Source organism: Oratosquilla oratoria, chromosome 7, assembly GCF_046742065.1.
Source record: "Oratosquilla oratoria isolate Oo_2021 chromosome 7, ASM4674206v1, whole genome shotgun sequence".
Lineage (NCBI taxonomy): Eukaryota > Metazoa > Arthropoda > Malacostraca > Stomatopoda > Squillidae > Oratosquilla > Oratosquilla oratoria.
Window position 1 is genome coordinate 41,822,350 of NC_134783.1, and position 25,000 is coordinate 41,847,349.

Consider the following 25,000-nt stretch of genomic DNA (forward strand, 5'->3'; position numbering starts at 1 on the left):
TATTCAGATCGATTTGAATACTTCTTTGTATACGTTTGAGACAGAGAGAGGGGGGGAGAGAGGGGGGAAGGGAACTTGGGTAGAGGCATGTAGGGTGTGGTGGGGGGGGAATAGAGGGTGGGAGATCCAGAACGGGAGAGGGTAAAGTAAGCTTTGGGGGGAAGGAGGGGAGGACAGAGGAGCGTCGTCGGGCCCCATAATACCTCCGTCACTATCGTCGACACCGATGACCCTCCAGTTTCCAAGGTCGTGCCTTCTTTCGCCTCCTTCTACCCCTCTCCGTCCACCTCCACCTTCTACTCCCACCCTTCCACTTCCTCTTCCACCTCCCCGTCCACTCCCTCCTACTCCTCCCACTTCTCATCCTCCTGCCATCTACTCCTTCCACTTCATCCTCTTCCCGTTCCTCTCCTCTGACCATCCACCTTATCTTCCTCTTCCTCCCTCTCCTTTATCTTCCTATTTTCTCTCCCCTCTCCCTCCCTTCCTCCCCCCTCCCTTCCTCCCTCCCTCCCTCCCTCCCTCCCTCCCTCCATCCTTCCCACTCCTCTTTATCTCTCTTTGTCGCGACTCTGCTTTCTCCTCCGTTTTCTTCGGCATCCTATTCCTCCTCGCACGATTTTCCTCCTCTTCCTCCTTCCTCTTCTTCCTGTCCCGCTTCATCCCTTTCTTCCTCTCTCTACGCCCCTCCTATTCTTCGTTTTCCTCTTCTTCCTCGTCTTCCCTTCCCGCCTCTTTTTTTTGGGCACCTCCCCAGTCCTCCCTTAGATTCTCGCCCATATTCTCCTCCTCCTCCTCCTCTTCCTCCCCCTCCCCCTCCCCCTATCCCTTTTACATTCCTCCCCGTTCCTCGTTCTTCTTCCGCATTTGTTGCCCTCCTCATCCTCCTTCCCCATCCCCTTCCCCTTCCCTTCCCCTTCCCCTTTCTTCTACCGTGTCTTCTATCCTCTCCCCATTCCTTCTCCTTATTCCTCCTCCACCTTCATCATCCATACCTTCCTCCTCGGTTCTCCCCGTCCATCCTCCCCCTTCCTCCTCCCCATCTTCCTCCTCTTCCCCCCTTCTCCTCCCCTTCCCCCTACCCGTTCCTTTTCCTCACGCATCCCAACCCCTTTCCCTTTTCTCCTCTGTTCCAATCACCATTCATCCCCCTTCGTCCCATTCCCCGCCCGCCACTCCTTGCCCCCCCTCCCCCTTTTACCTTTAACGGTCTCCCACCTTTTCCCACTGTTGTTGCTCTCCCCCGGCCTCCTTCCCTGTTTCCTCCCCCCCTCCCCCCCGTCTCCCTTCCCGTCCATCGTTCATTGCCCCCCAGTACCTCCTTGTCGGCTAGTTTCCTCGTTATGGAATAAATCACCCGTGCCTAGGTGACATTCAGAATTGGGTGTATAGATGCCCCCCCGTACTTGCCCCCCACACCCCCATCCATCGTGCTTTGCCCCTTTGCCCTTCCTTGCCCCTTGTTGACCTCGTGATCCTCACTGATGTCCTAGTTGCGTGTAACAGAAACAGTGACAGCAGTAATAGAAAAATTTACGTTATCATCAACAACAAGAATCTCTACATCAATAACGATGACTTCTACACCAACATCAATAACCTCTGCATTGTCAACAACAATAACCTCACCACCAACAACTTTTATATCAACATCAGCAGATTTGCATTATCTACAACAAATAGAACAACATCAGCATAATTCAAAACACTATATATCAATCATAATAGAACATGAAAAAGCTGACCTTTAAAACACACACACACACACACACACACACACACACACACACACACACACACACACACACACACACACACACACACACACACACACACACATTGATCCTCACCTGGACTTAAGGGTGGATCGAGAGCCTGCCTCCGAGGTGGAACTCCGGCAGCGTTCCGGAGGTGAACGCACTTCGGGCGGTCACACCGACGAGTCAACGGCGGTAGCGTCGGCGGTGGCGCTGATGACGTAAGCAGCCTCGTTTCGTCGTCGTCGTCATCGTGACTAGTTCGTTGTCTGTTTTTTTGGTCACTATTTTTTCTTCTCTCTCCTCGTATCCTCTCCCCTCTACTCTTCTCATTTCGTCTCCTCTTCTTAACCCTCCTCTCCTTTCTACTCCTCTTTTTACCTACACAACCCCCCGCTTCCTCCTCCTCCTCCTCCTCCTCCTCCTCCTCCTCCTCTCGTCTACTTTCTCTTCGCCCCACTTCCTTGTCCCTCCTTCAGGTGATCTTTGAGGTAATCGACCCCTGGCCCCATGTTCCTCGTGCCTCATCTCATGCCCCTCCCCCTCCCCCTCCTCCCCCTAAAGTAGTCTACCCGAGGGTTGGGTGGGGGGCGTGGCTGTATCCGTCATCTTCGGTTATGTTCTCACTTGCCTGTTCTTCCATTGTTCTTCGCCTTTTCTTCTTCGTCCTTCTCCTCTCACCACCGACCTCTGCATTTTTTTTTCTCTGAGCTTCTCTTCCTATCTTATCCAGTGTTCTTTATCCCTCGTCCTCAGCCTCCTTCCTTATTATCCTCTCCTCCTTCCTCTTTCTCTTCTCCCTCTTCCTCCTCTTTCTGCCTTCTGGTGGGTGATTCGCACCCGAAAGGAGTCATCGCGAGATTGCTCCCGGTTCTGACGAAGGCTGGCATGCCTAGTCACCTCGCAGGGCACGAGGCGGATGCGTTGTTGGTAACAGGAATCTTGTTCAGAACCAGAGACAGGCAGGGATGAAATAAGATCATCTATTGATTGCCAGAATAAAATGAGCGTTGGTATTTGGGGCCGTGTCCTTGCATGCGTACGTGCCGTGGATTCGAGATAGACCGGGGCGGGGAGGTGTGTGTGTGTGTGTGTGGGGGGGGGTCAAAGGGGGGTTTCGGGAGGGTAAGGGGGGGAGTAGGAAAGGTGGTGGGGGGATATGGGAACTCCCTGCCCACTCGGGTACTGGGGAGAACTTGAGAATGGGAGCCTGCCGTGGCTTAATGGTAACGCGCGTGTTTGGTAACTGTGTAGGGATTTCGGGTGTCTGTTAGAATCCTAGGCACGGAGCAGAGATTAGGAAGGGTATCCACTCTGAGGAATGACCCTCAACCGGTGCTTACCTTTGACCTGAGGTGACCTCAGATGACCTCCAGGTATACCGTGGACACTGTCTCCTGTGTTTATGTGTAAACTTCCGCACCACCGGAAGAATTGTGGTCAGGTGGAGTTGAAGTTTGTCCTCGGTTCTTCCCCGTTTTAGCTCGACTTCGGGTGATTTAAATCGCATGGCGCCAACCAGAAGGAAGTCTGTGAAGTTTCTGGAAGTGTGGGGCGGCGCTGGGTGTCGTCATGCAGTTCAAATACGTCCGGAGTTTCTCTGTATAATTGTAGTTAGTTTAACTGTAATTGTGGTCATCTTTATGCCATTCACCGTCTCTTGAAAGGGAATTTTATCCGGTGGCTTAGTAACAGACCAAAGGGTTCCCCGGTGACACTTTTGCTGTGGTATCATGACCTCAGTGTTTTGTGTTCATCTACAATGTTCATCATAGCTTTTGTAACATTACACTATACATGGTTCAGTTGAGTTTTTCGGAATCTTTAAACTCTCGTAGTCGTATATGGTCCCTAAAGAGATTGTGTGTGTGTGTGTGTGTGTGTGTGTGTGTGTGTGTGTGTGTGTGTGTGTGTGTGTGTGTGTGTGTGTGTGTAAACACAGGTGATATTTTTCCTACCGAGAACAAAGTGGAAAAGGCAACAATTGAAGCAAATATTGCAAATTCTGACGTACGTTGTCGGGGTCATTTCCAGAGGCTTACTGTAACACAGAGGGCATGGTGTAGATGGGCAGGAGAGTACGTGAACCAAGTACTTGTATTACTAAAGATCTATAGTACTATAGTACTTCATCATACACTTCTTACCGTGCTCCAGGTGTTACGTATCCGCGATGTCTACTCCTACTCGTACATAAACCACACACGCTCTGCGGACACCAGAGATTGTACTCTCTCTCTTTCTCTCTCTTCTCTCTCTCTCCCCTCTCTCTCCTTCGTGCGGCCAGGACTGAGGACCTGGAACATCCTCCAACCCTCATCCACCTCATCCACATCATCCAACCATTCTCCACCGTTCCCCCTTCACCCCCCCTAACCCATCCCCGGGGCATTTCGGTTGCCCCATCAGAGACTACGAAGTGTCAGTGAGAGTGAGAGTGAGCTCGGTCCTTGGAGGTAGGGTAGGACCCAGGGAGTGGGACGAAGGTAGGCGTGTGACCCAGGGAGTGGGGCGAAGGTAGGGGGTGTGACCCAGGGAGTGGAACGAAGGTAGGGGGTGTGACCCAGGGAGTGGGGACGATAGGATGGGACATGTTCCTTCATATTGAACGAAATCTCCTGGACAGCACTTGTTACACTCATCCGCTCACTCGTGTTGTAGGGTTATGATTCAAGAGAATAGTTCAGTATTCGAAGAATAGTATTGAATCTAGGAGAATAAGGGCACAAAGCCTCAGGACCTTGGGAATAGTACGTGATCACCAAAGAAGTGACTCGAGGACTAATACCTTACCTTATGGAGATCTCAGCGTTTTCGCCTCAGCTACAGGAACTGTCGTTGGTTCCTCCCTGGCCGTGTTGCCTCCAGTTCGTTGGTGATCCACATAATCCACACACTTCCTCTTACGTTCTATTCCTTCCGGAGATGTCCTCTTGGGTATTTTTAGTCCTTTTTTTACGTTGAAATACGTTGATTAAAAAAGTGCTTAAGAAAGGAGACTCGAAGTCCTGATGGAGCGGTCGAGTTCCAATTGCGTCTTGTTTGTTTTGATAGGTACGCGCCCGTTTTCTGTGGCGCGGCGGCGTCGTACGCGGTCTTGGTGAGAAGCTGCATACCAAGCACGCTCGCACGCGCGCACGCACACACACACACACACACACACACACACACACACACACACACACACACACACACACACACACACACACACACACACACACACACACACACACACACACACACACCCCGACTCGGTGGCGCAGTTGGTAGATCACTGAACTGCCACAATAGTGGCCCGCAGTTCTGGGTTCGAATCCTGCCCAGGGCCGAAATTATTTCGGTACCGCTGCGCTTCGGGTCGTTACTCTGACTCTCGTGGGCGGGGAGTTGGGGGTGTGTGTGTGCAAGGTCATAGCATTACCCATAGATCGGACCTACGAGCTCTGAGCTCTCTTCCAGGAGGGAAATAGCTGTCGATCACGAGTCCAACACGTGATCCAAAGACCAAGTGAATACACACACACACACACATTCTCTCTCTCTCTCGCTCTCTCTCTCTCTCTCTCTCTCTCTCTCTCTCTCTCTCTCTCTCTCTCTCTCTCTCTCTCTCTCTCTCTCCCTCTCTCTCCCTCCTCTCTCTCTTTCCCTTGAGGGGCATACGCCAGGAGGCGCGTAGTTGTAGCCGAAGCAGTCACCTTTGCCCTCTCAGGAACCGGAGAGAAGGGTGGGACTCGAACCCGTGACTAGGAAGATTCAAAGCGCTTCAGTAACATTTTTTGGGGTTTATAAGAAAGGAAAAAAGAATCACAGGTGCGCAGGTGCTTCTGCGCATCTGTGCGCACAGGTGCTTTTCCTCGCAGATGCACTTGAATGGAGATTTCAGTCTGAAGATAACTGGTGTACGGATGCCACTACACTTGTGTTTTTTATTATTATTTGTTTATTTATTCACTTGTCCGTTTCCCGAAAACAAGCACAAGGAAGAGAGAGAGAGAGAGAGAGAGAGAGAGAGAGAGAGAGAGTGGGGGAAGAGGAGGGAAGAAAAGAGAAAGGAGCTTCTAAGATGGTGAAGGAGAGGCTAAGCTGGATATAGTGGAAGTGGTGGAAATTATAGGAATGTGGGGGATTAGAAGGTGGAGGTGGAGGGGGGAAGGGGAGGGGAGGGAAGAAAGTTGAGGATTAGTGTGGAGGACGAGATGGAGAAGGACGGAAATGAGGAATGGATGGGAGGTGGAGGGTCTGAGGAAGGGAGGAGAGGAAAAGAGAAGAGGAGGATGCCGGAGGTGGAATTAGGAAGGAAGAGGAGAGCAGAGAGGGAGGAAGAAGGGTAATGGTGATGGAGGAGGAAGAGGAGGAGGAGGAAGGCAAGGATGACGAAGGATCGAGGAAGAGATCTCAAAGAACGCTGCAACAGAGGAGGAGGTCTTGGAGAAGGAACATTGTCTTCGAGGAGAAAGAACATCGATTTCGAGGGGGGCGGTTGAAGGAAGAGGAGGAGACGAAGGGAGTGAAGAGACGAAGGAAGGAAGGAAGGAAAAGGAGGTAGGGAAGGGGAAGAGAACAGTGGGAGTCAACAAACACATCCAAGAAATTTGGGGAACTAACTGAAGGTATTTAACTTCGAGAAGAGCTTTGCTTGGGGAACTAACTGAAGGTATTTTACTTCGAGAAGAGCTTTGCTTGCCGAATTGGATGGGAGGGCCCAGAAGAGGAGGAGGCCTACTGGAGGGGTGGGGGGTGGGGAGGACTATTTACGTTTTAAGATTAGTGGTCAGTCTGGTTAGGGAGTTTGGGAGGTTGGGTGTCAAGGTGGGGGGTTCCGGGGTGGGGGTGGGGGGCAGCTTATGTAGATGATGGGATGTCTCGTTCCGACGATGCGTGGTAGGAATGTGTGTGTGTGTGTGTGTGTGTGTGTGTGTGTGTGTGTGTGTGTGTGTGTGTGTGTGTGTGTGTGTGTGTGTTACATGTATGTGATTCACCATGGTCTTTGATCACGTGCTGGACTCGTGATTGATAGCTATATCCTACCTGAGTGAGAACTTTTGAGTTTGCATTGTCCGATCTATGGGTTACACACACACACACACACACACACACACACACACACACACACACACACACACACACACACACACACACACACACACACACACACACACACAGACAGACAGACAGACAGTAACGACTTGCAGAATTAATGAAACTATCAATAGGGGTTCCGAAAAACCGTGATCGCGGAAAACTGACGGAATCCGCGGAATTAACTCTTTCCTAGAACGGAATATGCTCTGTTTTTGAAATGGAAATTCGGAGGCCTTATAATATCAGGCCTCAAAGTCGATCTTAAAATATTCGAAGTCAAAACGCCAAACGTTACACAAGCAAACAGTGTATGTGCGTTTTTGTTCGTGTTGTGTGCTAGTTCGTGCGCATGCGCAAGCGAAAGGAAGGACCTCGGGAGAAGACCTCAAAGAGAAATCCTAGGTTACGACGACGACGACGACAACGACAACTATATTGACTCTCCCACGATCTCGTGATAGGTCAAATTCCCTTCATCGTCATCGTCGTCATCGTCTTCCACTCCATCCTCTTCTTCCCATTCTTCCGCTTCCCCTTTTATATCTTCCTCTTCTTTTCCTTCCTCTTCTTCCTCTTCTTCCTCTTCTTCCTCTTCTTCCTCATTCCCTTCTTTCTCTGTCCATTCTCTTTTCCTTCTTAATCTTATTCTTCTTTCTCTTCTTTTCTCTCTCTTTCCTCTTCCTTCATCTTCACTTTTCCTCATTCTCTTATTCCTCTTCTTCCGTCTTTCCTCGTCATCCTTCTCTTCACTCCTTCCTCTTTTGCCTCCTCTTTACTCGTCCCCTTCTTTTTCCTCTTCATTTCTTCTCTCCTTCACTCCTTACTCTTTTTCCTCCACATTGTCCCTCTGCTCCTTTTCCTCGTCGTCCTCCTCCTTCTCCTTCTCCTGTTCCTCCTCCTCCTTCTCCTGTTCCTCCTCCTTCTCCTGTTCCTCCTGATCTTCTCCTTTCCTTCTCCTGCTCTTCCTCTCCTCCTGCTCCTCTCCTTTCCTTCTGCTGCTCCTCCTCCTCCTTCTCTTGTTCCTCCTGCTCGTCCTCCTCCTCCTCCTCCTGCTCCTGCTCCTCTCCTTCCCTCCTCCTGCTCTTCCTCTCCTCCTGCTCCTTCTCTTGTTCCTCGTGCTCGTCCTCCTCCTCTTCCTCCTCCTCCTCCTCCTCCTCCTCCTCCTCCTGCTTCTCCTGTTCCTTATGCTGCTGTTCCTCCTCCTCCTCCTCCTCCTCCTGCTTCTCCTGTTCCTTATGCTGCTGTTCCTCCTCCTCCTCCTCCTCCTCCTCCTGCTTCTCCTGTTCCTTATGCTGCTGTTCCTCCTCCTCCTCCTTTTCTTGTTCCTCCTCCTCCTCCTCCTCCTTCTCTTGTTCCTCCTGTTCCTCCTCCTCCTCCTACTCCTCCTCCTGCTCCTTCTTTTGTTCCTCCTGCTCGTTCTCTTCCTCCTCCTCCTCCTCCTCCTCCTGCTCCTCCTCCTCCTCCTGCTCCTTCTCCAGTTCCTTCTCCTGCTCCTCGTCCTCCTCCTCCTCCTCCTGCTCCTTCTCCAGTTCCTTCTCCTGCTCCTCCTCCTCCTCCTCCTCCCATCTTTTTCTCCACAGGATCTGTCATTGGATCGGTGTCGGCGCCGTGACCTCCTTTTGGGAGGACGCAGAGGAGGAAAGTGTCGTTTTTGTGCTGGAAGGAAACGCGAAAGAGGCTGAGGGAAAAAAAAGCATATTGATCTCGGATAAACAGTTCCTTGTTGTGGAGGAAAGAAAATGGTGGCATCGGTGGGAGGGTGGAATAATAAGTATTTGATATACCCCTTCACAGACGTTTGCTCTCCCCTTCCCCGCCCACCCCAGACTTATTAAAATTACAAGATGACAACCAGAAGAAAAAAATTTGTAGGGCGGGGAACAAAGATGTGGAGGAAAGAAGGGAGGTGGGAGTCTGGATTACATAGAGGCAAGATCGCCCTGAGAGAGAGAGAGAGAGAGAGAGAGAGAGAGAGAGAGAGAGAGAGAGAGAGAATATGTGTGTGTGTGTGTGTGTGTGTTTGTGTGTGTGTGATTCACCATGGTCTTGGACCACGCGTTGGACTCGTGATCGACAGCTATTTCCCTCCCGGATGAGAGCTCAGAGCTCGTATGACCGATCTATGGGTAACACTGTGACCTTACACGCACACACACATCCAACTCCAATTCGTTATACCTTGCTTCAGATTTATGAATGCTTTCGTTTGGTCAGCATCCTCATTTTCCAATTATCATACTTAGATCTGAGCTCATGTATTGTTCTAACTTGGGGTCTGTCGCCTTCTAAGGTATTCCAAACATTTATGCATCTGTATGGAAAATATCTCTTCACGTCCTGTAGACATTTAGTGTGTATGTGTGTGTGTGTGTGTGTGTGTGTGTGTGTGTGTGTGTGTGTGTGTGTGTGTATGTGGGTGGGTGTGAGAGAGAGAAAGAGAGTGAGTGAGTGGGAGCGAGGGAGAGAGAAAGAGAGAGAGTGTGAGCGAGGGAGGGAGGGGAGGGTATTCGACTACCTCCCTTAAAGCAAAGAAGTGTCCTTCAAGGAGGTCAGGTTGGGTAAGCTTCGTAGTTGGGGGCACGCTGGTGGTGGAGGGGGGGGGGAGGCGATGCTGGGGCTTGGGGTCGGGAGGAGAGAGAGAGAGAGAGTTGGGAGGTGGCTGCCACTACTACCTGGACGCCTCCGCTGGTGTGCGTGTGACCTCGGTAACATGCACAAGAACGTTTGTGGCCTCGTTGCCAACTAAGGATTTCGTTCAAGGTCGTTTGTTAGGTTTACAAAGGTCGGGGAGATACTTTGGCCGTTTTTTTTTTATATTATTTGATTTCTATTCTTATTATAGTCTTTATCTTTATTTTTATTTTCATCTTTTTTTATTGTTTTTGCGGTGTTTTGGGTTCCATGGGAGTATCCTTAAATGAAATCGATAGACAATAGTTTGAATGAAATTTTAGTGGTCTATTCTCTCTCTCTCTCTCTCTCTCTCTCTCTCTCTCTCTCTCTCTCTCTCTCTCTCTCTCTCTCTCTCTCTCTCTCTCTCTCTCTTGTCTATCTATCTATCTATCTGTCTCTCTTTCTGTAGGTATGGTAGACTGGAGATTAAGGGACAGGACCCCGCGAGCGTGGCTCCTTTCCTGTATAATACTACATTACTGCCAATACTGTTAACCCTATCCTATTCCCCAAATCCCCAGTCACTATCCCTACCCCTGTTCTTACCCTAATCCCTAAACTTACTCTCCATTGCGATCCCTGTACCTATCCGCACCCCTAGCCCTAACCCTAACCCTAACCCTAACCCTAAGCCAAAACTTAACCCTACCTTACTTTACCCCCAACCCAGTGCTCGCGAGAGTTAACACTTGCCCTTGCCGTCGGGGATCAGGTATACAAGAACTGAGGCACCTGAGTTCGTGGCAATGGGGGGGAATATGCAGTGTGAAACGGAGCGAGATACATCGACCTTGACACCCTTTCCCAGCGCGTCGAAAGCGCCATACAGTGCCATGATATATTGACCCCAGGTGCCATAGTACGCGTGATCCACCATGATCTCTTGGATCAGGTGTTGGACTCGTGATCGACAGCTACTACCCTCCCGGAAGAGAGCTCAGAGCTCATATATATGACCGATTTATGGGTAATGCCGTGACCTTACACGCACACACACGCCCAACTCCCCGCCCACGAGAGTTGGAGTAATGACTCGCAGCGCAGCGATACTGAAATTATTTCAGCCCTGGACGGAATTCGAACTCCGACCGCTGTAGCAGTTGTTGCGAACGTTACCACTGCGCCGTCGAGTCGTGTGTGTATGTGTGTATTTACCTAGTTGTATTTTACGGGACGAGAGCTATGCTCGCAGTGACTTGTGTGTTTGTGTGTGTGTGTGCGTGCGTGCGTGCGTGCGTGCGTGCGCGACTGAATGATTAATAGTTATCTCTCGATTGTTTTGGTTGTCATCATTTAAACTGATAAGAGGAGATTGACTTTACGAGTTGTGTGTACGCGTGAGTGACCCAGATGATAACATCTTCAGGAAGTGAATGAAGAGGTTTTCGAAAGGCGTCGACGGGAATATTTTACGAAAATCTGATTAAAGAAAAAGTCTCCCCGCAACGAAAGGCGGGGCATAGTGACGTGTCTTGGTGCTAGTGTCCAATAGTATTTCGTTGTTGACGATTGGCTATCAGGGTACGAAATTGCAAGGAATGGAGGAGTTATGACGTCATGTCGTCTTTCACGACATTGTCGATAAAAGTGAACTTACTTTGCATAAATTCTGGATTCATAATAGAGAACCTGTGTGATGGTAGGGCAGAGAATACTCTAGTGGTTATTGACAAAGTTTTCAAAGGAAGGAAGAAAAATAAAGGAAGATATATGAACCACATTTATCAACAGTAGTGATACAACTGCTGCAAGAATCTTCACTTTCAAAATTCTCAAGTCTTTTGAAGAAAAGGTTCCGATTTTAGAAAAAAAATATCGGACGCTATATAGAAGCACTTTGTAATATTCTGGTACATTATCGTACGGTCTTTTCCCTTCTACCTATTGGAGACTTCCGAGTTTTAGTGTTTTTGTAATATAGAGACCTATCTATTGGCGGAAATGACTTGAGATGAAATACGAAGGGGCGGCCTCTAGAGGTTAATTCTGGTTAATACCAGCCGATTTTATTCAGTGGAAGGGAAAAGGGCGGAGTAGGGACACACACACACACACACACACATACACACACACATACACATACACAATGAGAGCTCGAAAGTGAAAAGTTTCATCAGGAAGACCCTGAGGTCACTAAGGCCTCCATTGTGGAGTCGGGCGTATTTGTATTGAGAATGTATAATGTTGATAGAGGTAGTCAGATCCTTGTCTTATGTAATCAACACACTCGGGTCCACGCACGCACTCATGCATACACGCGCACGGACATGCGCTCGCACACACATTTATATGTACACATACAGAAACACATACGTACATGTACATACGTAAACACGCACATACACAACAGGCATATACACCCACACATACACACACACGTACGCGCATCATACCTGCTCAAACGCGCGCGCACACACACACACACACACACACACACACACACACACACACACACACACACACACACACACACACATGCGCGCGTGCGCTAAGGAACGTTTGGAGAATGTGGGGGTGGGGGAATGGGTGGTGTGAGATAGACGAGTCGAGAGGTGAATCTGGTCAGGAGGGAGTAGTGAAGTCGGCATCCCTTGCTTCTGTTATCTTATCACCCGCCCGTCAGGACCGAGATTTTTGTGGATCAGTGAAGATGAGATTAGGAGATTGGGAACTTAATTCCCAGGGAGTTGTTTTCCCAGTCCTGGTAACTCCGTAGAAACCCGGGTATCCAAGTAACTTCGCTTTATTCCGAGTTCCGTCAGACGTCGTAAAATATATTGTGGTTATTTTTGGTTTAAAGTATTTTTAAGAAAGTTGCGAGAAGTTAGATACGTGTTCGAGTTGTAGAAGATGATGATTGGAGCTTCCAGCAAATATTCATTCTGTCGACGACATCCACAAAGTCCCCCCGACTACACAAATTCACTTCTTTGTCACTTTTTTTTTTATTAATGTGTCATCTGCACCCATGCACACATCACCGACTCCTTTCTCTATTTGTGTACTTACGTTTTTTTTTTCCTTTTCTGTTGCAGGTAAGCGTGTGATTGCAAATGATTAGCTTCGCTTTGGTGTGCGTTGGTCTTTCGAACAAACCTGGGACGTAGGTAAGTCTGGTTTCCATCAAGTTGTGATCGTGTGAAGTAGACAGATTTTAAAGCTTCTCTCAGGCAGGTCATCGATTTTTTTTATTTTAACGTTTTGGTTGCTTGGGTTGAGGCTGTGCATATGTAATGTAATGGTGAAACTCGCGCGCGCGCACACACACACACACACACACACACACACACACACACACACACACACACACACACAAACACAGAGTGGTGGACATCTGGAACATAAAGTACTGAACAAAACAATAGTGTGTTCAAAAACCGTACACGATTTTAAGAGCGAACTAAACACTGCGAGATACAAAGACGGGACACCACGAGCATAGCTCCCCTTCCCGTAAGATACAACTAGGTAAAAACACACACACACACACACATACACACACACACACACACACACACACACACACACACACACACACACACACACACACAGGGCTGAAATAATTTCAATATTACTGCGCTGCGAGTCGTTACTCCAACTCTCGTGGGTAGGGAGTTGGGTGTGTGTGTGCATGCAAGGTCACAGCATTACCCATAGATCGGTCATATATGAGCTATTAGCTCTCTTCCGGGAGGGAAAATAGCTGTCGATCACGAGTCCAAAACGTGATCCAAGACCATGGTGGTGAATCACACACACGTCAGTCAAAAGAATGTGAGGAGCAACAACGAGCACTCAGAATGTATGGAATTAATGCACACGTGTCGATATTGTGTGTGTGTGATTCACCATGGTCTTGGATCACGTGTTGGACTCGTGGTCGACAGCTTTTACCCTCCCGGAAGAGAGATCAGAGCTAATATATATAACCGATCTATGGGTAATGCCGTGACCTTACACGCGCGCACACACCCAACTCCCCGCCCACGAGAGTTGGAGTAACGAATCGCAGCGCAGTGATACTGAAATTATTTCAGCAGTGGGCGGGATTCGAACTCGGACCGCTTTAGCAGGAGTTGCGTGTGTTGTGGGCGCGCGCGTGGGTGCGTGCACATTGTCACGCTATACTTGGTTTATCTTCTTCAAAGTCATCCCTATTTGGCTTAACAGTAGTTTTTTCGAAATCTAGAAACCTCTGGGAACTTGTCGACAAGTTAGGTTTAGAAGAAAACACTTGAGGTGAACCCTCTAGATCTTATCTATTCTTTCGTCAAGTGCTCGAACTAGGAGTCCCCACTACCATGCACAATGGACAAGGAACACCATAGGAGAATGGTTTATGCAAGACGGGAACTTGGCTTGGGTCGCTGCCAACAGGACCGACACCAACAACAAACATGTTAAGAGTGAGAAAATCTCTCGAGGGTCCCCTGCTGGTCAGTGACGACAGGGAAAGTGACGTTTCTGTCAGACGATTTAAGTTGAGCGACATAGTTTTAAGATATTTTGTTTTGCGTCATATTAGACCCTCCAGAAACCGCTCCTGTCCTCCATTTTATTTCGAGTAGAAAATAGACGAGTTGATATATAACGTTAGCACCATCCACGATCTGTTGTCCTTCCATTGAATAAAATCGCCTGACGAGATCTAGAACAAAAGCATAATTTTGGGGAGCCGTCAAAATATACAAAGCGAATCGTTTTGCCCCCTTGAAAGGATGATTGACGACTTCATGCCCCGCACGAAACCCTTCTTGAGTCACCAACTGTCCTGGACCACGTGTTGGACTCGTGATCGACAGCTATTACCACCCCGGAGCTCATATATGGCCCGTCCTACGGGTAAAATTGTTACCTGACACATACACAAACACAATCATCTCCTTGTCCAACAGAGCGGGGTCCCCCCGTTTGCAGTGCTGTGATACTCTTCAGCACTGGACGGGGACCGAACTCGGACTGCGAGCACGGTACCACTTTTGGGTTCTTGGCCGACACATGGCCGAGTTGGCCAACAGAAGGGAACCGTGCTGAGGTTGGAACCTCTCGTGAACCGAGCCAAGGGGAAAGCACCGGACCGTACGAACCCGGACCCTCATGGGCGTCCGTCCGTCCGCGTGGGAGACGTCGTTTTTCGCAGATACCACGTGAGGCGACGACGATGATGATGTCGTTGTCGATGTCGATCCCCATTTCCCTTCCTCGCTTCGACGATATCGATCTGCCCGCAGGTGGTCCTCTGCCAGGAGGGATTGCGGTGTGTCCTCAGAGGATAAAACAAGAAATACTGGTCCTCCAGATGGATGACAAAAAAAAAAAAAAAAAAAAAAAAAATCATCAATCTTGTGCAGCCGGACTTAAATCTACGCTAAGTTTCTTGTCATGTCCATTTGTTAATAGATGGGATATCAGTTTTTGTGTTTTTAGTGTAATTTGTCTGAAGATAACAACCGTGTTGAGAACAAATAAACCAAAGATCGTTTGGGACAATACAGTTGCAGATGAGGATACAGCAACACTGTCGACTAAGACCTCAGCTCGGTGGTACAAGATCGAGACAGTAATGTAACTGTATGGAAAGTAACATTTCTCAATATCCTTGAAGGATAGTGTGTTATATATTCATTATTATTTATGTATTCCTTTATTTTATTTATTTTTTATTCTTTTCCATGACTTCTTGTCATTTCCATTATAAACAAAGGCTTATTCCCCCAATTTTGTTTCATCCTTTCTTTGTTTTGAGCACAGCAATGTCCCTTCGTTTTTTTTTTGTTTTTTTGTTTTTTGTGAGGAAAGTTTCAGTTTTTTCTTACCTTTCCTTATTCGGTGAGTCTGCTAGATTGGGGACCATCTTGGTTGTTCCTTTATTTTCTCGATCTCCGCGCGCGCGCGTTTTCTTCCTCGTAGTATATGGTGTTGGAGCTATGCTCATGAGGTCCCGCCTCTGTTTTTCCATTGATCATACTGCTTTTCTTCTGTGCACGTGTGTGTGTGTGTGTGCGTGTGTGTGTGTTTGTGTGCGTGTGTGTGTGTGTGTGTGTGTGTGTGCTTGTGTGTGTGTGTGAAACTGTCGTTGCTGGGAATTTGAAGAAAGTGCGGGACTCGAACCCGTGATTTGAAAGAGGATGCAAAAACTCCCAAACGTTTCGACTGCACAAGTTGAACATTAGCAGGGTACACTAAGAAATGGTTTGCATTTATCTTAGTGAGAAAATTCCTTGATGGTACACTGAAGTGATTTTAAAACATGGTCAGTTTACATACCGGCACATTCTCTGTGCTGAGCTCCGAAGTGCTGCATCATTGCTGAGTTGCTGAGGAATCGGTGGGGAGGGTGAGGGAGGTGTAAATATTCAAAGAGATTCTTGAAATTAATGGGAGTGTGGGAGCCACCGAGTGTGACGTCATGTCGTCGTTGTCTCAACTTTCTTTAAATTGTTTTTATTTTATTATCATTATTACTATTGTTTTTATTATCGTTGTTATTGTTATTCGTTCCCAGACTGTTATGTATTTGTTTATTTAACCAGTCGTGTTGCATGTCCATTTTTGTTACGACACCGACGAAAGCGAACGAAGCTGACGCAATTTCCCTTGTACATACGGTCAGCCAGGGCAAGTGGTAGTCACTAATAAGCCATTAGGAGGGGGGGGGGTTGAACCGTAGCCATAGGACTCACAGAGGGGAAAAAATACTCCTCCATTACCTCGTCCCAATTACACCGCCTGTGTCGACATCAGTTTGATAAGGTCAGCGAATAGGCTTGGAGGGTGAGGGTGGGAGGGGGAGTGTGTGGGGAGGGGGAGGGGGGAGGGGAGGGGAGGGAAGGTAACTCGTGGGCACAAAAAGTCTTCCAGGCGCCTGACTTCTAACGTGACAGGAGGGACCAGCACCTTTCCCTTCCCTTCTCTTCATGTTAGTTTCCTTACTTTCCCATCCTTTCCTTTCTTTTCCCTACCCTTCCCTTCCCCTAACCTTCCCTTTCCTTTCATTTCCTTGGTTTCCCCGCTTTCATTCCCTCCCTTTCTCCCCGTCCTTCCTCTTTCCTTCCTGTTCTATTCCTCACATTGCTTTTCTTTCTTCTCCTTCCTCTCCGCATCCTTTCGCCTCCCCTTCCCTCTTCTCATCACCTCCCCCTCCCCTCCCCTCTCTTCCCCTTCCCTCTTCTCACATCCTCCCCCTCCCTTCCCTCCCCATCCTCTCCCCTCCCTTCCCTCCCCATCCTCTCCCCTCCCTTCCCTCCCCATCCTCTCCCCTCCCTTCCTCTCCTGTCCTCTCTTCTACCCCACCATTTGGTTCTGTGCAGCGAAGGTGAAAGCTAGGACGAGCATGGAATAGGGTGCGAGGACCTGGCCATTTATCGGGAGGGGCGAGGGGGCAAGGGGGGGAGGGAGAAGAGGAAGGGGAGGGGAGGTTGCTGGGCTGAGGGCGAAGGGGGCGGGGTAACCCACCATACACTGTAGCATGCATAGTAAACACCGCAGAGCACGGATGAGGGGGTAGACTCCTCCAGATAGCTGACGCTCATAGTTTTCGTGGACCATGAAAGGCCCGAAAGCATATGACTCTATACTTAGTACCGCTTGGCAGAGAATACTTGCCACGTGCCTCCGCGTCTATTGCTGTGACCGGTTACACGTGGCTGAAACACTATTAACTATTACACCTCGGCTGTAGTAAGAGAGGAGTTAATATAGTCTCGCACGTGGTAAGTGCCAAAGTTTCAGTATAAAGTTACGTGTATCTCATTTATGTACGTCCGCTTGAACCAGTTGGTGCTTAAGTCTACTCTTGTCTTCGTACATTCAGGTGTGACTTGTATACACGCGTATACATTTCACTTCTGATCAGAAATGTATTCGTAATAGTCTGTATGTCACCAGACACCCTCGTAACCAGTTCGTTTTCTGGCTTGTTTCCAAGTATTGTTGTAATGTAGATGTTGAATTCTGTACCAGTTGGTATTCCCTCCCACGCAGTGCCGTGATGCCGACGGAATCGAGCACCGCAGTGTTTGTCTGTATGTCCCCGATAATGTAATAGATTGTTTTAGAAAAAGTGCGACTAGAATAATAAGTTCAACAAAGTCCTCCAAACTTGAATTAGGTTTTAATGTAAATCCAATCGATAACATTTGCCATTTGAAGAGGGACTTAATGTTCTAATTAAAACAGTTAAGAAAAAGTTTCTCCTAAAGCATGATACCTGCGCTCGATTCCAAATGTTTTGCCACTTTCCATTTGCTTGAACAACACGTATCGTCAGTGATGCCATATTCTGTGGAATCCAGGAGAAAGTAAAAAAAAAAAGTCACAGAAAAACATCTTAACCTAACAGAGGAATCGACAGGGTAAAAATGTTTCCATAAACTAGGCTGATTTTTTTTTAATAATAATAATAACAACAACAACAACTGATAAATACATTCAATGCCAATTTTCTTTTCAACCTTGCCCTTATTATGCAGTTCCATAATATAAGTCAGCACCCCGTGAAACTCGTTTCAAATTTCGCGCCATGTAAAACTTGGTTGATGACGTCAATCCTAGAACAACCTTCTTGACGCACTTTGAAGATTCTTTTTTGACGCTTCGCAATAAAATGCGAATAAATATACTATCGTTTTTTCTACAATTGGTTTTGTCTGGTTTGGGTAATTGGTACATGTGAACTAAACAACTAAAAGGCATAGTTTTACCATCAACTTATGGGTTCCTCTTTAACCTAACTTATCCAGCCTAATGATTTCTTGTCGAAGTTTTGACTTTGTGTTTTTTTCCTGTGGCCCGTTTATAAAACTCGGACTCCAAGCCCTTCAGCATCCAGAAATTCCTAGTACAGCACTGTACTCAACCTTCACCTTTCCCAGCTCCTCCCCTAGTTCGGAACTTCCTACGAAGCCTCACTCGACAACTCTCAGAGAACCAACGATTCGGGAGTGATATACGAGAACATATCTTGACTTGCCTTCCGATCTGTAAATGTATAAAGACTTCTCGAAAATATCCTTTTCCTCCTGTTTATGCAAGAGACCCTCCTTAACACTAAGAGGAAATACGAAAGAGTCGAAGTACAAGAGCAGTTGAGAAAGAGCAGCAGCCTTGACCAGTGAAAGCCCAAGTGATTGAAGATCGCTTGAACATTTAGCCGGGCACGACGTCAAGGTCCTTATGAAGTGTCGGGTGTGCTTTGATAAGAATACAAGTTTTCTCTGTGATTGTGGTGGCCAGATTAATTATGTTTGTAGTTACATGGTAGTGAGGAGTCTACGCCTAGAGGCGCTGAGTAGCTGCGGCCGAAGCCGTCACCTTTGCCCTATGTGCTTTGGAGACTGCTGGGGCAGGTAACAAACACTGCTGTGAATCAGAGTATATACGAGTATACACTTATAATTGTGTTCAGTGTAAATAAATATGCCTTTTTTGCGTATGTGTTTTCTGTTGAATATATAATTCTTAGTTTACCTGTGCCGTGTATGTGCCACTTTTACCAAGTATTATGTAGATATCATTTAATTACAGGATGTAGACGGCTTCTGTAACTACAGAGATGAACATAATAATGGGGAAGCTACACTTTCATTTAGATCTTGTACGATACCCACCTCATGAATATAGGATATATAAACAAAATACTGAATTAGAAACTCTATCTACCTTCATGTTGCGAGTGTTGATGTTTATAATATTGTAAACGTTGCATTCTCCATAAACGTTTGAAGTGGCTGGTTCCAAAGTGTTTTAGCTCATTTCCTATGATAGTATATTTAGTGTATTCATTAAAACTCTCCTGAGCGTCGGCATCTTATCTGGTATAAAGTCTTGTTGATCGAAGTTCTCTTTACCGTTGTGACGAGAAATCATTTCTTCTCTTCCTCCCTCCACTAGGATCAAGGCTCACTCTCGAGCTGGTAAACACAAGCACTAAAAGAAAAGTAATAGACTCGTCATAATAAGAACATCATGCATGACATAACCCTTGATCTCTGGTACACGATCACAGTCATCTGCAACTCTTGCCATTATTTGTGTCAGGCGTCTCGTGATCGATTCCTGCGTTCGTAGCTTGGGGGCGAACTTGTCGTGCTGCATTTTATTTAAGATGACCTAAAGGAAAGTAGTATTCAGCGTCGTGCGTTTTTTTAAGGTACGATACACTAAAGGCAGCATACAAATAGGCCTACGATCACATAAGAAATACGGTATAATTTTCCAAAGACAATCGAGTGTTAGAGAAGCAGGGAGAGAGTTTAAAGTAATTTTATTTATTAAATAAATTACCTACGGACATAATTTTTGTAGTATGAAAGTATTACACGTGCATTAAAGGAATGAAAATATTTATGTTGTGGTGTTACATCAAGAAAATACAAGGATATTGTAGGATTACACCAAGAAAATATTCATTAAGTTCGAAATTGACCATGTTCAGTTACAATAACAATTGTTTTACGAGATGTACACTCAGACCACAAAGAGGTTCGTGTCTTCCCAAGAGTGTGCAAATAAGTTAGGATAATTTTTTTTTTTTTTTTTTTTCATTTGATAAGACTGGGGGGAAAAAGCAGTTCGGGGAACCTCTTGTGACAGTGAATCCGGTCGAAGGGGAACTTCCCTTCCTGAAGGCGGCAAAGGTTATAACTGGGTATGTTCTGGTACTAGTTGGCCCTGCGAACGCGGCTTTACTCTGGTTGATATTTGTCAAGGTTTTAGGTAAGGTGTGGTGGTGGCCGTGGTAGCTTGGGTTTGAGGGATACGGTTGGGGGATGGGGGGTGACCGATTCACTATCAAAAGTGTTTAGGTACAGATTTCATGGTCCATTAATTCCTTTCTTGGGTACAAATGGTAGCGAGTCTTGGGTTGTGATGATAATTATGTTCGATTCAACCCTGGCTGGCCTCAGAGGATTTCAGGTGTAGCGGTGTTGTGGCATTTCTGAGTAGCCAGATTCAATGAGTGGTTGTATGCCCGCTTTGTGACCTTACAGTGTCTACAGAGATGAACAAATTAAACGGAATCACACAAGCAAGTAAAATGATTGTACCATTATTGGTTGAGAATCAAAGCAATGTACTGATTAAACGGTTAACCTCATTGTGGATGGGATCAGTGGAGGGTAAGTGTCCTAGTAGGGCGGAACAAGTGTTTGCAGGCAAGCAGGTGCTCGCTTCCTCTCCGTTGTGTATCAGACAGCGTGCGCGACGCGTTTAGACCCGACGCTGTCGAATTCCAAGACAGAGCTACGCATTATCTTCAAGGATAGTTCGGGGAAGTTGGGGTAAGCTTAGGGAACGAGTTAAAAAAAAAGAATGAGGAACCAGATAATCTGTAGAGGACGAATGAGTTTGAGTTCTGACCATCGAAAGTGGGGGATGAAGTAGGAGGTAGGTGTGGAGGGGTCTTGTGGCGGCGCGGCGGTAACAGCAGCAGCAGTTGAGTCTAGCGTACGGTTTGTCGCCGAGCGGGAGTTGGTAAGGGACCGGTCAGTTTGTCTTGCGGCAGCGTGGAGTGCAGTAGTGTAGTGTAAGAGCTCCCGCTCCCCTCGCCGCGGCGTCAGCCCTTCGCCCGTCTTCCCCCAACAGCATCGCAACAGGTGGGCCCCCTGACCAACGTGCATGGTGCACACTTAGGCCCTTTAGCGCCCGTTGGGGGGGAGGGTCTTTACCTTCCTCGACGGCATGCTCCTAGCGTGCCTTTGATATTGTTGCTCGGGTCGAGTTCAAACGTTAGTTGAGAAGGTACTTCGTTTACAACTTCGGCAGTAGGAGCGTGTATCCCAGCTGCTTTGGGTGGAGTGCGAGTGACTTCCAGCTGCTGGGAAGCCGTTCCGAGGCAGCTGGTTGGTAGAAATAATGCCGTAAGACTTCTGTGGTGAAGTGTTAGGGTTTCTGCTGTACTCTTTTAGTCTTGTGCTCCCAGGGCGAGTGCAGCGGTAATGGCTTTGACCACTTCATCATCATTTTCTGACGGAATAACTTCGATTTTTCCTCAGCATTCGTTGCGTTTGCTTAGCATGACTTGGCCACGATATGACCTTCGTCAGGCATGAGAACCTTCTTCATACTGTACAAGTTCGAGCTTTTGATAACGAAACTATACACATTCATTGATCCACCTCCTCTTAAACTTTGTAGGGGTAGTATCGCTCTAGGAGTGTTTATGGTGACCGAGTCAAACCCGGGACCTTGTGAGAGATAATTCATCGGTTCGCAGAAACGGTTTCAACATCCGTAGGGCAGCTGAAACTGAAGCAATAGCCCAGCTTGGGAAATGAACTCTTGAATGATGGTGGTGTTGAACATCACTTGGTTCATGTCATTTGCACTAGGGATTGAACACATTGGTGTTAGTTGTGATGGTTCGTAACATCACTAACACGGTGTTTTTTTATTTGTGATAGTTCTTTAACATAAAATCAACAGTGACTAGTATTTGAATAGTTATGGTGGTGAATTGTGGGTATTAGCACATTGTAGAGCTGACATTGGATCTAGTAAAACTTATAGGTGGTAGATGTATTATTCACCATTGTCTTGGATAACGTGATGGACTCTTGATCGACAGCTATTACCCTCCTGGATGAGAGCTCCAAGGTCATGTGAAATAGCACAAGCGTAGAAATTGACAAGGCCATAAGCCGCGATTCGTCATGTTGTGTATGTGAGAACTCCTTGTGGTGATTGTGCCCCAATGCTGGTATGATGGCCGTGGGTATCGAGGCAGGTATTGGGAGAAACTACGCGGGCAGTTGGGGCCATGACACACAGGATCCAGAGACGTGCTGTTGTTAGTGACAGACAAGACACGTTGTGGTGATGGTAGATGTTACGTGATTCACATTGTTGGTGTTGTCTCGTGTTCTGCTGAATAATAAATGATAGAATTTCTCATGGTGACTTAGTCCAGTTCGTTTAGAAGTTATGAGTTTTGACTAACATTAAGACAAGATGAATATAGCAGCGCTCGCCATTGTCTGATTTTATGAATAAATGGATGTTACAATACCGTGAACCAACACCATTATTGGTACTGTAGGTCCACCTCCTTTTAATGTTGTGAATTTCTTGGTATTTTCAATAACTGATTATTGACAATAGTGATGGATTTTGGCTGTCTGGCAAATTTGACATATCATTTATACTGTGATTTGGTAATTGACATTTCAAAACATGGTCAGGATGTACGTGTTTGAGCATTGTCATGGGAGGAATATTATCTATACTTGCTAACGACTTACAAGTACGTGGGAACTGCACAATGTCGTAACTCAGCCTTCAGGGTGTTGGTCGGTCTTGCAGGCAACATGTCCTCGTGGAAGCCAGCCTTTGTTGGCTAACACATGAAATTATGTCATTCATAGTTGGCGCGGACTTTCGTGGAGAAAATTGTTGTTATAAACGAACGAATAAGGATAGGTTTGTCGTAGTGGAAGACATCGCAGTGGCCTGTCCGGGAGTTCCCAGACGATGTTTGATCAGGGTGGATGGAGGAGGGGTTGGGGGTGGGATTCCTATTGGTTGAATCCCGTGTGTATAACATACAGTTACTCACATTCATCTTCTAGAAGAAGGGTCTACTGTGACTCCAGTTCAAAAGCCTCTTATTTCATTGGGGGTTGTGTGAAGGTGGTCTTTATTTGTGCCTTGTAATTATATTTCAGTCCTTGATTTTCCCAGAATTTGTTAGGGCCAAGATTCACTTCGCTGATTCTGATTTGGTTTTTGTTTTTAAACTCCGCCATCCAGGAACGGGTTGAATGACCCTCAAACTGCAGGTCTCGTGGATCCAGGCTTTGTTTTGTTTGGATCGCACGCGGTCGGGTCTTTCTTCGAGGAGACAGACTAGATTGTTGAAACACAAAAATAAAAAAAACTCTCTCTCTCTCTCTCTCTCTCTCTCTCTCTCTCTCTCTCTCTCTCTCTCTCTCTCTCTCTCTCTCTCTCTCTCTCTCTCTCTATGTTAACCCCAGACCTCCCCATTTAGAGTATTTCACTAATGTACGCACACCGAAATCATCTGTGAGAATTCTTTTCATTAGGCGAAGATAATCTCCAACCTAGAGCCAGAATAAGTACTGTACAAGATTCGTGAATCGGTGCAGGAAGATTCCTTCGTAGAACTGGGCGGTAGCGCTCTGTGTCAGTAGGTTATGACCGCGACGTTGCTGAGGAAACTTGCTGCATTCTTTGGGGATCATGACGGAGGATCTCTACCCTTCTCATACTTTGGCCGTACCTGTGCATCCAGTGCTGAACAGTCTACATGTGCGTGACGCAGCGTGGCAAAGCGGAGATAGGTTGGATAGATGTGGGTAATAATGATGATTCAAATCGATTGTAATAGGCAGGAGCGAGGTAGTATCTGATGGCAACCAGTGTCGGGTTTGAAATCAAGCCATTGCGACCGAGTTCGATGGCATTTATTTGAAGGGCCCTTGTTTCTCCACGTGATTTTTTTTTCTACTTATTTGTTTATTTGCGGTTAGGTCTCGTAAGGTTTTGCGTCCGAAACTGGTGCAGGTTGTGTTGCAGATATTTTTCGTCCTCATTGATCACGGACCCTCTACTCTTTTATCGTTTCTCTTCATTCCTCTCGTTTCTTGCGAATTTATTTTTGCTGTCGTTTTCGAGTTGATTTACTTATCTCAGAATATTTATCTCTCGTTCCTTGTATCTAATCCTTGGGTGCCCTTGTGCATAACATAATACTCGCGAATCTTTAGCATTTTTTTGTCTTTTTTTGTGTAGAGCGATCACTGTTGACAATAGCGCCAGCGCGGCAGTGCACACGAAACATTGTGGGACTGAACGATGCTTACAGGTTTATTTCCATGGTGTGCGTGCGTGAAAAACGCTATGGTATGTGCGGTGACTTGGACGTGACGGGATGGTTGCAGTGTGGGAAGTTTGTGCGTGATTCACCACGGTCTTGGATCACGTGTTGGGCTCGTGATGGATGTGTGTTACCCATTCGGATGAGAGCTCAGAATTCATGTATGGCCTGAGCTATGGGTAATGCACCGTACACACACCTTGCCCACTAGAGTTGGAGTGCCGGCGATGCTGAAATTTTTCAGCCCTGGGCAAGGTTCGAACTCGGATCGCTGAATTAGCGGTTGAGAGCAGTGTACAACACCGAGCCGTGTGTGCATGTTTGTTTGTTTGTTTGCAAGGTATCCTGTGTTCAACATGTTCTGCTCAATATTCGAATCGAGGTGGGTTCGAATCTTGAACACTCACATTCCAAAGTTCTCCGACAACAACCATAATTGCTTAGGAAGATTAGATTATTCATGCAAAATTTAAAATCCATAGTTATCAGACACATTTTCGCCATTACGAACACGCAGAGTAAACGTCATCTATCCCGACATAGACATGACATTGTCGTCGAAATTTGGAGCATGGTTGTACGCCGCAATGCAACTTTGACACAGATAATTGGGAATCGAGCGCTGGCTTTGGGTGTACAGCTTCGAGGAATG

The 25,000-nt window shown here is 47.0% G+C and overlaps 1 protein-coding gene across 24 annotated transcripts in view; it reads left to right on the forward strand.

Annotated features, from left to right (window-relative positions):
* Nucleotides 1-25,000, forward strand: part of Ndae1 (Na[+]-driven anion exchanger 1) — a 557,753-nt gene that overhangs the window by 462,637 nt on the left and 70,116 nt on the right. For 17 of the 24 annotated variants that reach the window (XR_012966564.1, XR_012966565.1, XR_012966566.1 and 14 more), the window contains exon 1: nt 20,970-21,109. The exons of 5 other annotated variants lie outside the window; for them this stretch is intronic. The gene's annotated coding sequence lies outside the window, so the exon portion shown is untranslated. Of the gene's footprint in view, nt 1-12,600; nt 12,620-20,969; nt 21,110-25,000 lie in introns of those variants that run through there. 2 more of the 24 variants (XM_076188098.1, XM_076188103.1) reach the window with 1 other exon arrangement.